The 15,909-nt window shown below is 44.7% G+C and overlaps 1 protein-coding gene across 1 annotated transcript in view; it reads right to left on the reverse strand.

The window, feature by feature from the left end:
- MED27 (mediator complex subunit 27) overlaps positions 1 to 15,909 on the reverse strand; it is a 216,726-nt gene that overhangs the window by 60,869 nt on the left and 139,948 nt on the right. The window lies entirely within an intron of this gene.

The raw sequence follows: 15,909 nt of genomic DNA on the forward strand, positions 1-15,909 counted from the left end.
GAGTTGAGCACCAAAGAATGGATGCATTTGAACTGTGGTGTTGGAGAAGACTCTTGAGAGTCCCTTCCTGGAGAGTCCCTTGAGAGTCCCTTGGACTGCAAGGAGATCCAACCAGTCCATCCTAAAAAAAAATAAGTCCTGAATATTCACTGGAAAGACTGACACTGAAGCCGAAACTCCAATACTTTGGCCACCTGATGCAAAGAACTGACTTATTGGAAAAGACCCTGATGCTGGGAAAGATTGAAGGTGGGAGGAGAAGGGGACGACAGAGGATGAGATGGTTGGATGGCATCACCGACTTGACGGACATGAGTTTGAGTAAGCTCGCGAAGTTGGTGATAGACAGGGAAGCCTGGCGTGGTGCAGTCCATGGGGTCGCAAAGAGTCGGACACGACTGAGCGACTGAACTGAACTGAAGCTTCCTTGAGGAGGATGGCTCCATCCTGCAAGCAGTGGAGGAGACTGGCTTGTGGAGACCCACTCTTTGGGACAAGCACTAAGTACGGAAGATGGAGTGGAGGCTGAGCGGCTAGAAACAAGGAGACCGGGAGATCAGCTGGGAGGCTCCGGCAAGAATTTAGGCTACAGGAAATGAGAGCAGGGAGGCGGGCAGAGGGGCTGCCTGGAAGGTGCGAGGCAGGACAGACGGCGTGTCAGGAAGTGTGTGGATGTGGCACTTTGTGTGTATGGCTCACAATTTGGGGTCATCTTTCACACAGTATTTGATCAATAAATATTTGCTGTAAGAATGAAGACAAGTGATGTGATGGAGAGCTGCCACACTAGGAGCAGACGGTAAGACAAGAAGCCTGGAACTCAGGTATCCTGGAAACAGACCCATTGAATAAACCTGAATTAGACAAAAAAAAAAAAGTAGTTGTGGTTTTTGCTACTACTTCTTAAGGTAACTGTGCACTTACTCAATCTCCTTTTTGTCTGACTTTTGAGCACAGTCTCACTCAGCTCCAAAAAGGCAAGTGTCACAGGTTTCTACCAGACATGAATCTTATAAACGAATTCATAATAGTTTGCAACTAAAATCCAATGAAACTCCTTTGCAGTTGGAATAGCTTTCTCCAACACTTCACTTCACTACTGTAGATGCCAGCCTAGTGAAATACACCTGGTAGAGCTGACAGGATGTACTTCCCAAGTTTGGGGGGATAAACACAATTGAGAGGTGTTGGGGGAAACTAGAGGTCTGAATCACGAGCTTCCAAAGTATCATAAGAAATGGTGGATCCCAGTAATTGCTGGCATATTAGCATTTTAGGGGGGAATTCTGGGATATCTAACTAGGCTATCACTAGTTTAGACTAAATACTTTTAGATAATGTGAGGGACACTAACAATTAGCACTGAGCCCTAAGCATACATTCATATGACAGATGGAAGTGCCCACTGCCTCTGGGAGCCACTGTCTTGAACTGACAGCTAAAGAAACTAAAGAAACAATATATACTGAGCAAACGGTATTTAGAGAGGAGGGAGGGAGGGAAGGAGAGAGGAGAAAAGAAAACTAATAGAAAAGGAAAGAAAAGGGAAAAGATATAAACTACTCTTAAAACTAGTTCTAAAAGGAAAAAATGGCTTTATCAGAATACAAAAATCTATGTGACTAAAAAAACTAAAAAAAGTTTGCTTTATGCTTCAGTTGTCAGAAAACTGAAAAGCAAGTTTAATGGCCAAGCACTTTAAAGCTGCTTCACCCCGATGCCTCCCTGCACATGGCGGTTCTCTGTAAGAGCAGTATCTCTAGCATGGTGCTTTAACCTGGAAGCCACATGAAATTCACGTGGAAATGAAGCATGGATGCTAGAATATACTGAATATAAAACAAGAATATGGAGATCAGAGGCTGAATCAGCAGGTAACTGGAGGGCCCTGAGAAAGGACCAGAGTTCTACCAGGGCAACTTCAAGCAACTGTTTCACTGTTTAATGGCTGAAAGTTTGAGCTCTCGAGTCAAGGAGACCAGGGGCTGAACTGTCACCTAAGACTGGGGTTATTTTCCAGCTGTGTGACCTTGGTCCTCTTCAAGTCCCAGCTTATTAATCTGGAAAAGGGGGGTTGCGGGGCATGTGAAGACCTGAGCTTGGTCCCCAGCACAGAGAGCACAATGACTAAGCAGATACTTACTGAGGAAATCGGTAAGATCAGGCCAGTATTTCTGTTCCCAATGAATTTTATACTTAAAAACGCAGTTCTTCGCCTATAAAATTTAATCCGAAGAATAATGTGTGGTTACAGTAAAAAAAAAAAAAAAAAGCAGACAATATTTAAGTGTTTCAAGCAGAAAGTTCAAATCCACCCCCTCCACCATGAGACAACCACTACTCTCCCAGGAGGTAAAGAGCCCCTCTGGACTGTTCACAAAGGAAGTTACAAACAGGTGCACACCCACTTCCCGGGACACTGTCTACTCCAGGCTCACATCAGCCCCTAATAGCTCATCTCAGTGTTTTAAGAAATCTCTCCGTTCAGTTTCCTTTTATAGACACACATACACGAATGCGAACAAATGTTCATTCAGCACACACTTACTGAGCACCTACTATGTGCCAGGCACCGACTCACATCAGTGAATCAAGACACGATCTCTCTCCTGTGTAGCTCACGGTCTTTCCAAAGGAAACTGATAAGGGACAATAAGCCCAGAGAGTTCCCCGGTGGTCCAGTGGTTAGGACTCTCCATCGTCACCGCCAAGGGCCTGCCTGGGCTCAACCCCTGGACAGGGAACTGAGATCCGGCAAGCTGCAAGGCTCTACCAGCCAAGAAAATCAGCTACTGTCTTAGAAAGTAAAAAGAACTATTTTAAACAAATTAAAGGACATTCAAGCAGATAAGGGGGCAGGAGTAGCCCATCCTGGTCAGGAGAGGTCTCACGGAGAAGCGACAGAGCAAACCTCGAAGGCTGTGAGGAGTGAGGCCAGCCCCAAGGCAGCAGAGCGGCCAGCAGGCGGGGGAGACTGCAGGTGGGGCCAGAGACTCAGAAGGAGGGGGCCTCTCTGGAGTGACATGGAGCCACCGATGGGGCTGAGTGCAGAGGACACACTACTCGAGTTTCCCTCTGAAGAGACTCTGGGTCTACTCTCTCTCTCACACACACACAGACACAGACACAGACACAGACACACACACACACACACACACACACACACACACACACATACACTCATACTGCCTGTCATCAACCTTTTACCCATTAATTTTAGCACTCACTGGTAATTCTTGATTCTTATGTTAAGCAGTTATTACTATGGTGGCTGCCAAATTTTCTAACTCCTTCTGGATTTACTAGTTCACGTTCTCCTGAAGGAATGGCTTTCCTGTGGCTATTTTTATGTGATACAAACACCTCCCGTTTCTTTCTCGACTGCTTTACCAATTTAAATCAGCATGGACAACACGTGGGCTGGAATGGCTTCTGAGGACTGCAATCCATGACCATCACATCTACCTTGGCGCTCAACGGGCCCAGGCGTGGCCCCCAGGGGCCAAAGTGGCTTCTGTGTCCAGGGCGCACACCCCCGTCATTCTGTGAGTACTCGCCTAGCTTTGGCCCGAGAAGATATTCTGGTTCACCCTGTCCTTTCTCTGTCCCTGTCTTGGGAGCAGCCATTTCTCCAAGGAGCCTGGTTCTTATTAGTGAGAATGACGTTTAGAAACTAAGATGGGGAAAAGAAATTCACTCATGGTTCCTAGAGTCTCCATGCTTGTAGACCTCAGCAGACAGAGTGGGACACACACGCACAGGGGTATGTGTGCACACACTTGTATATCTTTCTAGATCTATCTGCATATACATATCCAAAACAATTAGTTCACACTGATACTCTGGTTTCAATCCAATACCAAGGGCTTATTCTAGCATTTTCCTTTTCTTTCTTTCTTTCTTTTTTTTTTTTTTAATAATGTCCCTCTGCAAAAGAGAGAAATTTGGTTTCCATTATCTACAATTGATTTCCTTATTTGCTCAATCCAAGAATACACACAAAGCGGCTTCAGAATTGTTAACGCACACTCTCTCTGAAAAACTGGCCAAGTACCAAGAATTTCAGTGTTTCTTCACAAGGTCTAACAATCCTTAGTCTAAGGATCTGGAGTCATGATGCTGTGTTCAAAGGTTACCAGGGTTCCATCTCCATCCCTTCCCCAAAGCGCGATTACATTATTCATTTGAAATATAGTTTATTATTTCTATCTGCATTCCTTTAAAAAAAAATCCACTCTGGCCGATTATTCATTTTTTGCATACGTGAAACATTACCATGGTTCTAAAAGTCAAACCCATGTAAAACGACGTTCTCAGAAACGCCCCCTCCCTCCACACATCCATCCTACCCTACTGCCACCCACCTCACTCTGACCAGTTGGTTTCCAGTTTATCATCTTTTCTGTGTGTTTCCTCTACAAATAAGATAATGGGTATTTTTTTTTAATCTCCTTTCTTACAAAAGAGGAATCATATTAAGAATCCTCTTACACTTTGATTTTTTTCTCTTAATGTATCCTAGAAATCACTTCAAATGAGTCATAAAGGTCTTTCTCATTCTTTTTTTTAAAGAGGAAAAAAGAAACAGGTGGCTCCATTGTGCAGCTGTATTTATTCAATCCCTTTCCTCTGCACAGGTATTACGGTTATTTCCAGTAGTTTGCAACTACAAACAAGGTGCAATTAATAATCCTGGGCACATGTATATTTTCACACTGTTGGAGGTGTGTCTTCAGGGTAAATTCCTAGTCGCACTGCTGGGTCAGAAGGTAAATGCATACGTCGTTTTATCACACATTGCCAAATCCCCTCCAAAGTGGTTGCACCAATTTGCATTCCCGCCAGCAATGTACAATGGTGGCTGTTTCCTTACAGGTTCACCAACAGAATGTGTTGTTATACTTTTTAATTTCTGCAAATCTGGTAGGTGAGAAACCGTACCTCATTCAGTTTTAATTTGCATCTCTCTAATTATGGGTACGGTTGAACATCTTTTCATATGTTTAAGTACCATTTTTATACCTTTTCGGGGGACTGTCTCTTTTCCTCATTTTCTATTCCATTTTTGGTCTTTTTACCCTTTGTAAGAGTATCTACCCTTTGTAAGGCTAGGTATACTAGCCCTGTATCTATGATACACGTCCCAGCAAGTCGGCTGTCTCCAGACTTTGTTGTTTTTTTTTCCTTTTTATGGTAGAGGTCCTATTGCTTTTAGGTAGCACCTTTATCACACGCTACATTTTTATGTGATTGAATCTACTTCAGGCTTCCTTGGTGGCTCAGACAGTAAAGAATCTGCCTGCAACGCAGGAGAGAGACCTGGGTTCCATCCCTGAGTTGGGACAATCCCCTGGAGAAGGGAATGGGCTACCCACTCCAGTATTTCTGCCTGGAGAATTCCACAGACAGAGGAGGCTGGCGGGCTATAGTCCATAAGGTCAATTTGATTCTAGAAGTAGAATCTACTTATATTCTATTCTACCAGCCTGTTTATCTAGCCATGAGTCAGCACCATACAGTTTTTTGTTTTTTTGCTGCAACAGCATTTAATTTGAATTATTTGATAGTTACTCTTCACCCATTGATTTTTAGGTTCACTGAGCACCATACAGTTTTAATTACAGAGGCTTTAGAGTATGCTTCAATGTCTAACAGGTAAGTTCCCTGGTAGCTTTTGTAAGCTTTTCCATTCTTTCTTGCATGCTTCTTTTATATATGAACTTTAATATCAAACAGAATGAAATCTTTTAATGACTGTATTATATTTGTTCACATTTACTGATATGACTGATGCATGTGGTCTCAATTTGTTCACATGACAGTACAGTTACTATGTGCCTCATATTTACAATGCTGCTTTTTCTCTAAGTGATGTTTTCTTTGCTTGCTCACTCACTGATTGATTGTATTTAAGCTTATTTTTATGTATGGTGTTAGGAAGTGTTCTGTTGTTCCATGTCCAGTTCTAACTGTTGCTTCCTGACCTGCATATAGGTTTTTCAAGAGGCCTGTCAGGTGGTCTGGTATTCCTATCTCTTTCAGAATTTTCCACAGTTTATTGTGATCTACACAGTCAAAGGCTTCAGCATAGTCAATAAAGCAGAAATAGATATTTTTGACACTTCTTGGAAGGAAAGTCATGACCAACCTAGAGAGCATATTCAAAAGCAGAGACATTACTTTGCCAACAAAGGTCCATCTAGTCAAGGCTATCGTTTTTCCAGTGGTCACGTATGGATGTGAGAGTTGGACTGTGAAGAAAGCTGAGCGCCGAAGAATTGATGCTTTTGAATTGTGGTGTTGGAGAAGACTCTTGAGAGTCCTTGGACTGCAAGGAGATCCAGCCAGTCCATTCTGAAGGAGATCAGTCCTGGGTATTCTTTGGAAGGACTGATGCTAAAGCTGAAACTCCAATACTTTGGCCACCTCATGCGAAGAGTTGACTCATTGGAAAAGACCCTGGTGCTGGGAGGGATTGGGGGCAGGAGGAGAAGGGGACGACAGAGGATGAGATGGCTGGATGGCATCACCGACTCGATGGACGTGAGTTTGGGTGAACTCCGGGAGTTGGTGATGGACAGGGAGGCCTGGCGTGCTGCGATTCATGAGGTCGCAAAGAGTCGGACACAACCAAGCAACTGAACTGAACTGAGGAAGTGTTCTAATTTCATTCTTTTTACACATAGCTGTCCAGTTTTCTCAGGACCACTTATGGAAGGGACTATCTTTTCTCCACTGTGTATTCTGTTTTATTTAGGAACATTTATTTATTTGTTCTCGTGCTTATCTTTGTACCTATAACATTTTAATGGCCTTATATTCCCCTTTTCTCAGATACCATTTTAGCATTTTGTCAATTTTTAATGGGATCCTTTAAGTCTTATGTATTATATATCTAACAATCAAAGAGTTCATTTTACTTTCATCTTTATCCCTTACCTCATTTTTTGCTTAGATTACTTCTACTGTCTTAGAACACATAACATTTATATATATTAATACTTTGGCCTCATCATGACCTTTGTTTTCATCTTATCTCAACAATTAAATACATTACACACTCACTCTTGGTCCTTAGGCTGAAGTTTTCCCATTCATCTCTTTGGAGCATGAATCTCATTCTCCGGAAGACTCCTTGAGACTAGCTAATGGGTACGGAATTCTTGTGTGTTTAAAATGGTTCTTCTTCAATACTTGAAAGACATATTTATCTTTGATTCACAATTTCTTTGAAAATGCTGCTCTGTCAACGTCTTCCTTTGGATATTGTTTTCAAGACATTTGATGCCAGGTTACGTCTTTTGCCTTGTAATTTATGTTTTGTTTTCTTTTCTTTGCTTGGAAGCCTTGAGGATTTGTTCTTCATCTTTAAAGTCAGCTAGCATTACTAGAATACATCTCAGACTTGATTGTTGTTGGTCAGTTTTCCTAAGTACACAGTGAGACATTTCAATGTGCAAATTTAGACCTTTCATTTGCAGGAATTTTCTTAGATTACAGCTTTACAGATTGGTTCTGTTCCATTATTTCCTTTTCCTTCTTCACAGACTCCAATTATGTACACGTTGTTTCTTCTCTGAGTTTCATTTGAACCACTTTCTCTGTGAACTCTTCTACTTCGTTCTTTACCTTATTTTACTCTCTTGGTTGTTTCTCAGCCTTTCTTCAATGCCCTTTATTAAATCTCATGTGAATCTATTCTTCCTTGAGCATCTTGAGATTCAGCCTTAATTTCGGATAGAATTTTATCGTTTTTCCTGTACAGTAAATCCGTCTCATTTCTTCATCTTTTTGCCTGTTTCTGCTTCTGATTTCTGGATTCCTGGATTCCTGATATAAGGGTTTGTCTTGTCGCCTCTCCAAATGCTTGAGGATGTTAAAGCGAGCTTAGAGTGCTGTCTGTGTCAAACAGCTTCCTTCTGCTTTGTGGTGTTTGTTTCCTTGCAGGTGGCATTTCTTTAGTTGAAGTATTTATTTCCTATAACATTTTATTACAAAGAACTTTAAATATTGAAAAATTGAGTTTTAGGACCTGTATCCTCATGAGCTAGATTCCACAACTGTTATCATTTTGTTCTAACATATATACTCATCTGTCTGGCCATTTATTTTAGTTTTTGGAAGAGTTTGAAAATTGCAGACATTAGTACAGTTCATCCCTAAACACGAAAGCAAGCATGCCATTAGGCAGCTTAGGGTTAGTTAAAACAGTATCTTCTGAGGTGAAATTTACCTCCAATAAAGTGCATAAATCTTTAGAAAGCACCATTCTCTGAACTCTGGCAACTGTATACAGCCATATGAATCACATGTTATCAAAATTCAGAACCCTTTCACTGCCACCACCATTTCCTCATGCCCCTCCCAATGTGTGTCTGCTCTATCCCTTCCGGTGAGGGGGTGGGGGTCTCACACACACACAGCTCTGATTGTTATTCACCTTGCTTTGGTCCATCCTAACATGTCATGTAATGCCGTCATACGCATGTACTCTCCTATATTTTTCCCTCAGCAAAAGTTAATGGGTGTGCAAGTGACAGCTCACCAGGATGTGCTTGTTTCTTATTTACACATAATTTGGAGTGCGGGCATTCTTCGTCTCTTGGTCACGTTTAAGGTGTAGTTTTGTTTCTGCTTTTCCGTACTCTTTGGAGGATATGTGGAGAGACCTCAATTTAAATAACCATTCATAACATTTCTGAGTGTGAACATTTTCAAACATAAAGGAAGAGAGATTGACTAATATTCACCCAAATTAAAAAATTACCAAAATTAGCCACACTCAGATTCGATCCCTGGTCAAGGAACTAATATTCCACATGCTGCAGAGCAACGGAAGGTCCTGCATGCCGCAACGAAGACCCCAGGCAGACCAAAAAAGATTACATATATATACTTAGAAACACATATATTTGTGTTAAATCCTCCCTCAAAAAAGGAAGGAGAATGACCAAAGAGGAAGGGATAACAATTCCTACAGGACAGAGGTGGGTGGGGTGGGCAGAGGGACCCTCACAGGGGTGAAGGTTGCAGATAATGTTCTAGCTCTGAGGCTGCATGGTAGATTTATTATTTATTTTATAATATTATAAATAACATCATTAACATATTAATTATTAATTAATAATATATAAATAATATTATTTATTATCATCAATTAAGGATTATGACTGACTTTAACCTGAAGTTAAAACTTAAAGAGTCAACTGCCCGGCCGACCACAGTCTGTAACAACGTCTCGCCTCCTCCCGGTTTCCCTCGCTGCCCACACTCCAGCAGCCCAGCCGCCTAGCCTCCTGGGTGGGATCTGAACATGCCCACTGGCCTGGGCTCGGGTCTCTGATGCTGTGCTGCCTCTCCTGGGCCCAGCTCCCGGCTCGCCTCACTTACCACAGTTTTTGTGGTTTTGTTTGTTTCTGCTCCCCACACCACACCCTGTCTCTCTCCACCCCCTGTCCTGTTCTCCCCCAGATCCCCGCAGCCAGCATATTACACAGTGCCTGGCTGGTCTCCCACCCATGAGTGCAATGCAGGTGCCCTGAGAGCAGGGATGGCGGTCAGTGCTTAACAGAACCCAGTACCTCGCCTTCCTCTCCTGATGCTCTGGTTACTGAATAAATACACAAATGCAAAAGCAACCTAGCTCACAAAAGAGCCTGACGCTTGATCTGGGACTTACCCAAAAGGCCCACCTTCACTGGAACTCCCAGGGCACCATGGTTTAACATCATGCTGTTAGAAACAAGCTCCACGGGTGGGGAATGCGGCTTTGGGGCTCTATCCCAGAGCCACTGGATCAGAATTTCTGGGCATCCTGCCAGGAATATGCATTGTCCACCAACTACACTGGTGACTCTTGAACCTCTAAAGTTTGAGAACTACTGAACCCAGCAGAGGAATCAATGCCCAAAACAGTTACGCAGTTTAGCTGTTCAACGGTCTTTCCCATTTCAGAGAGCTTGAGATACAGCGAAATGAGACGATGAGTCTCATGGTGTAAAACAGATGTATCATTCAAAAACAAGGCACGGATATGCTAAAGAAATTGAGGGTTGGTAAAAATGCACATTAAAGAGACTGATAAATGAGTTTTATCTGCTGCAAACCATATAACATATAAAGAAAGATTAATTTATAAGATATTAAGGTATGTTTCAAGTATCATGACTGAAGGTTCATTTTTTCCTTCTTCTCTTACATTTTCATACCTAGTGGATCAGTAAAACATAGTGGATTAATATTTTAAATGCCGAAAGGAGCCAGCTGCTTGTTCTAGTCTGACTCAGTTAAGCTCTTACAATATTTTGACTGTTCGAAGAAATTAATAATGGGATGTTAGGCGTTGGATTAACTGAAACTAAATATCAACAGAGCTAGATTTATTTTTGGATGACTGAGCTCATCTCTTCAAAGAACGGAAGCAGGATTCATTGTATCATGAGTTATTAACTTACACAACATGAAACAGCCCCCGAACAGAGCCAGCCACAGCAGTTAAGGCTTACGTAAGAGGCTGAAAGTGTAGACTTCACATTCGCCACAACTGGGCTGTCCAGGCTCCAGTCGGTGACCCCAGGCTCACAAAGACGCCAGGAGCAGTTCAGATGATAACTGCCCGGAGAGCTCTGGAAGCAGGCTAGTACTGAGGCCTGTTCCACCTCCCCTAAGCAACAGGTCCCCCTTGCAGCCGTGGGGAGAGACTGACACACCCAGAAGGGAAAGACGCTTTTCTGCGTCACTCGTGGGTCACACAGCGAGCCCTGACTCCGCCTCTGTCTGTCCCCCTTGCTCTCCTCCACCCTGTCTCCTGTGCCCTGCTCCCCATGGGTCCATCAGCAGGTGTGTGCCCAGGCTTCCAGGTCAAGCACACAGCCCGGGCCCACAGGTGACTGCTCCTAAGTCTCACAGGCTCTGAAGCCTGATGCCTCCAGGACAAGGAAAGGCAGGTTGAGCTTTTAGAGGAGCCACACTGATCCCAAATTGCCTTAAAATGCACCATTTCTATATAGAGCCCTCATTTTTTCCTTTCCCCTCCTACACTGTATAGAAGCGATGATGACAGGCTGGGACTCCCAGGAACCGATGTCTGTAGCTCTAAGGCACTCTGCTGCTTCTTGGCAGGGACTGCCTGCTGAAGGAGGAAACCAAACGGGGTCACCAAGTCTGCCTCTTGTTCACGGAATGCTCTAGACTTCAGTGACTTTATGCCATTTCCCCATGCGTGCACACAAAAAAATCCAGAAACCCCTCTGCACTCACAGACCAAAACCGGAAGGGATCTATACTGATGACAAAACCAGGGGAACACGCTGATCATGGAGGTCAGGCTACTCACTAGTCATCTCTGGACTGCTGTGTACAGCAGAGTGGGCAGCTCACCACTGTATTTTACAGGTTGTGTGACTTTTGGAAAAAGTTATCTACTCCAGCGCTCCCAACACGCCCCTTCCTCTGCTGGACAGGGGCCTGCACTGGCTCGGCGGCTTGGGATAAAGCTTAAAAATATACCCCAGTGTATGTACAAGAATGCTCATGCCACCGTTATTTATTTACTTATTCCTGACACGTACACACGGCTTTATCCATCTCTTCACCTTCCTTCTGGCTGCGCGGGGCCTTTGGTGCCGCGCGGGCTTTCTCCAGCTGCGGAGAATGGGGGCTGCGCTTCTCTGTGCTGTGTGGGCTCCTCACTGCAGCGGCTTCTCTTGCTGGTGGAGCAAGGCTCTAGCAGCATGGGCTTCAGCAGTTGTGGCGCTCAGGCTCAGCGGCTGCGACGTGCGGGCTCCAGGGCTCGCAGGATTCAGTAGCTGTGGCACAGGGGCCTATTAGTTGTGGCTCATGGGCCCTAGAGTGTGCAGGCATCAGTAGTCTTGGTACACGAGCTTAGCTGCCCCGCAACAAGTGGACCTTTCCGGAAAAGGGATTGAACCTGTGTCCCTTGCATCGGCGGGCAGATTCCTATCCACTGCACCACCAGGGAAGTCCTCACACTACCATTATTTAAAAAGCAAAACCAGAAACCACCCACACACACAGTGACCGGAGAAAGAATAAAGAGTGTACGCTTACAGACTGAACTATCACACAACCAAGAAGATGATCAGACTGCCACATACAACCACCAGCACGGCCGCATCTTAGAAACAATCACACAATATGATACTGTTCTTATGAAGTCCAAAATTCAACAGAACTCAATGATACGTTACATGGGGATACATGTGGGGATACATGTCCATGTGGTAACTCACACTTAGAAAAGCAAGAGGAGATGATTATCAGGATGGTGGCGATGTTGTTGGGAGGGGTGGAGGTTGAGGAGAAGAGCACATTGGTTATACTCTGCTTCTTAGGTTGGATGTGACCTCAGGTGTTCAACATTAGACTTTATAACTGACATACACATGACATGACTTAAAAAATAATAAGGAAACATTACCTGCCTGCTAATTCTGGTCATCCGAATCTTTTCTTCTTTTCTGTTTAGGCCACGCTGTGCAGCATGTGGGATCTTAGTTCCTTGACCAGGGATCGAGTCCGTGCCCCCTGCAGTGCAAGCTTGGAGTCTTAACCACTGGACCACCGGGGACGTCCCCTGGTCGTCCAAATGTCACTCAGCACCACCATGAACTACAATGAGGGACGGGAGCAAGGAGCATCCTGGAGGCTTGGGAGCAGTGTCCTGGCCCCACCACCCAGGAGAAACCACCGCCTCGGGTTCCTCACTTGTGAAATGAAAACAGTCGGTGCTGCCTCCCTCGAGGGCACGATGAGGGTGAGAGGAGAGAAGGCTAGGTAAGCCCCAGGCTCCTCAGGGACGGGGGACAGACACTCACTGTGTCACCGATGGCTGCTTTCTTGGCCCTGCCTCTCTTCCCCGGGGGGAATGGCCCCTCCACTCCACCCCAACCAAGGCAGGACCCCCACAACCCCAGGAGGAACAACCCCAGGTTAGGCCAGCAGGAGTGTTCTCCCGGGGTGTATGAGCACAGGCATGGGTGAAAGGATGGAAGGCAGCTGATGCCCAATCACTCGGGCCACAGGGTCCCAAAGGGATGCAGTCCTGCTCCTGACACCCTGGAGCCATCCTGCTTTCTCTTCTTCCCGACAGAAGAGCTCTATCTTCTTGTCTGTGACCAGCCAGCATCAGTAAAGAGCAAAACAAAGACAAAAGGATAGGCTTTTCATCTTTAAGTTCATCACAGCAGGTTTCTGTTGCCTGTACTCACGGAAGCCTGGCTGGCCTCCCCATCAGTCTCACTCACCTCCCAAACTCTCAGGGTACCTGCCTCCCAGATTCACACAACTCATTTCAGAAGAAGCTCCAGAAAACAGCTTTTAACTCTTGCTTGGACTTCATGCAGCGGTTCCCCACTGCCTACAGCACAGGCCCCACACCTCCTCCGCTGGCCACAGGGAAGAGGCGACTAGCAAGGGTAGGAGGGGAGGTAGCAGCCCCCGGTCCTGCTCTCCGCCCCTGCGAAAATTCCCTTCAACCTCAGAGAAGCGTGTGGCAGCAGTGGAACAGAAACCTGCCATCTAACAAAATACCATCTTTTAAAAGTAAAAGCCAAATAAAGCCATGATGTTAAAAGTATGATTATCCACCTGGCAACCTGATTCTGAATCAGATCACCCACTGCTCTTTCTGTAAATAGGCCCCACCTTGTGTGAATTCCCATGTCAACTGGGGAAGATGACAGCTAGCTGGCCAGATGCACAGCGATCTGAATTAGCCACTCATGGCAGTCAAAATGGTGTGTATAAAATAGAATTCTGCCCTTGACTCAAGCCCCTAAACTCTCATCAGTCTATTAAAACAGAAGCTTGGTGAGAAAGCAGATGAGGCCGACAGGTCACTGTGAAATAAAAGCCCACTCTCTCACGTGGAAGTAACTCTAATATTTTAACCCTGTTTACCCAGAATCCTGTTCTCTCTGCTCATTCTCATCAATGCCAAATTCCTACCTTCATCAGGAAATGGAAGCCCAACGACCCAGAAATAATCTGAGCAAACCTATCTCGCTGCAGACGCTTTCGTTTTTATCTTCATTAACTCTTTGGTCCCTGTCAAGCATCCTGGGAGCAGGATTTATGTTTCGGCCGCTGGGTTTAGAGGATCTTAACACGTAGACAATCTGTACGTTTAACAGGGGGCAGAAAATAACGCATGTTTTGTAGACAGGTACAAATTGTTTTCTGTTTCTAGTGAAAGAACACCATGTTATCTCATTCACTGTATTTTTTAACTGGAAGAATTTTAAAGAAAAGTAGCACGTCACCCAGATAAATGTCACTTGATTTTTTCTCACATGAAATCCCACCCATTTAATAATCCTATGTCTTTTCCCCCTCTTAAGGGAGGGGCTTCCCTGGCGGCTCAGTGGTAAAGAATCCACCTGCCCGTGCAGGAGACATGGCTTCCATCCCTGATCTGAAGATCCCACATGCCTTGGAGCAATTAAGCCCGTGCACCGCAGCTACTGAAGCTCTAAAGCCTGTGCTCCGTAACAAGAGAAGTCACTGCAGTGAGAAGCCAGCGTGCGCAACCAGAGAGCAGGCCCCGCTCGCCACAGCGAGAGCAAAGTCTGCCCAGCAATGAAGACCCAGCACGGCCACACACAAGCAAAGTTATTTACACACACAAGAAGTCTGCCCTCTTCAGGTAAATGGACTGAGTGGACAGTCACTCATCCTGGGTGACTGGATATTTATAAAAGTTCACAAAAGTAAAATGCTAGAGTCCAGGAAATTCACACTAGGCCCCAGAGCAGCAGCACTGGGGAGACGTAAAAAACACTCAGTCCTGAAGCTTGCCTCCATGATGACCATCAGATACCTTGCTCTTACTCAGTTAATTCTCCTTTTTAGCAAATGTGGAGGCTCCTCAATATCTGTGTTCTTCAAGTGTGTATTAGGACACAGAGCATCGAAAAACATCTTATCACTGAAGTCTCAAACACACCTGTCTTTGGTGAATTTATGTGAATACAAACATCAGTGTCTGAGGTCACGGGGCCAACTTGCTCTGAGCAGAGTCACATTAGTTCAGTTCAGTCGCTCAGTCATGTCCGACTCTTTGCGACCCCATGAATTGCAGCACGCCAGGCCTCCCTGTCCATCACCAACTCCTGGAGTTCACCCAAACTCATGTCCATCGAGTCGGTGACGCCATCCAGCCATCTCATCCTCTGTCGTTCCCTTCTCCTCCTGCCCCTAATTCCTCCCAGCACCAGGGTCTTTTCCAGTGAGTCAACTCTTCGCATGAGGTGGCCAAAGTACTGGAGTTTCAGCTTTAGCATCAGTCCTTCCAATGAACACCCAGGACTGATCTCCTTTAGAATGGACTGGTTGGATCTCCTTGAAGTCCAAGGGACTCTGAAGACTTTTCTCCAATACCACAGTTCAAAAGCATCTATTCTTCGACACTCAGCTTTCTTCACAGTCCAACTCTCACATCCATACATGACCACTGGAAAAACCATAGCCTTGACTAGATGGACCTTTGTTGGCAAAGTAATGTTTCTGCTTTTCAATATGCTCTCTAGGTTGGTCATAACTTTTCTTCCAAGGAGTAAGCGTCTTTTAATTTCATGGCTGCAGTCACCATCTGCAGTGATTTTGGAGCCCCCCAAAATAAAGTCTGACACTGTTTCCACTGTTTCCCCATCTATTTCCCATGAAGTGACGGGACCAGATGCCATGATCTTCGTTTTCTGAATGTTGAGCTTTAAGCCAACTTTTTCACTCTCCTCTTTCACTTTTATCACATCAGAAACAACAAAATCAGAAACCGTCAGTGATAAGGTCGCAGACACTTACTTCAAATACGAAATGAATTTTATAAATGACTTCCTATAAAACCTGTTTCTGTTTTAAGAGGCTGTTTTTTATCAGCAGGATCCAACA

Source organism: Capra hircus, chromosome 11 (assembly GCF_001704415.2).
Source record: "Capra hircus breed San Clemente chromosome 11, ASM170441v1, whole genome shotgun sequence".
Classification (NCBI taxonomy): Eukaryota; Metazoa; Chordata; class Mammalia; order Artiodactyla; family Bovidae; genus Capra; species Capra hircus.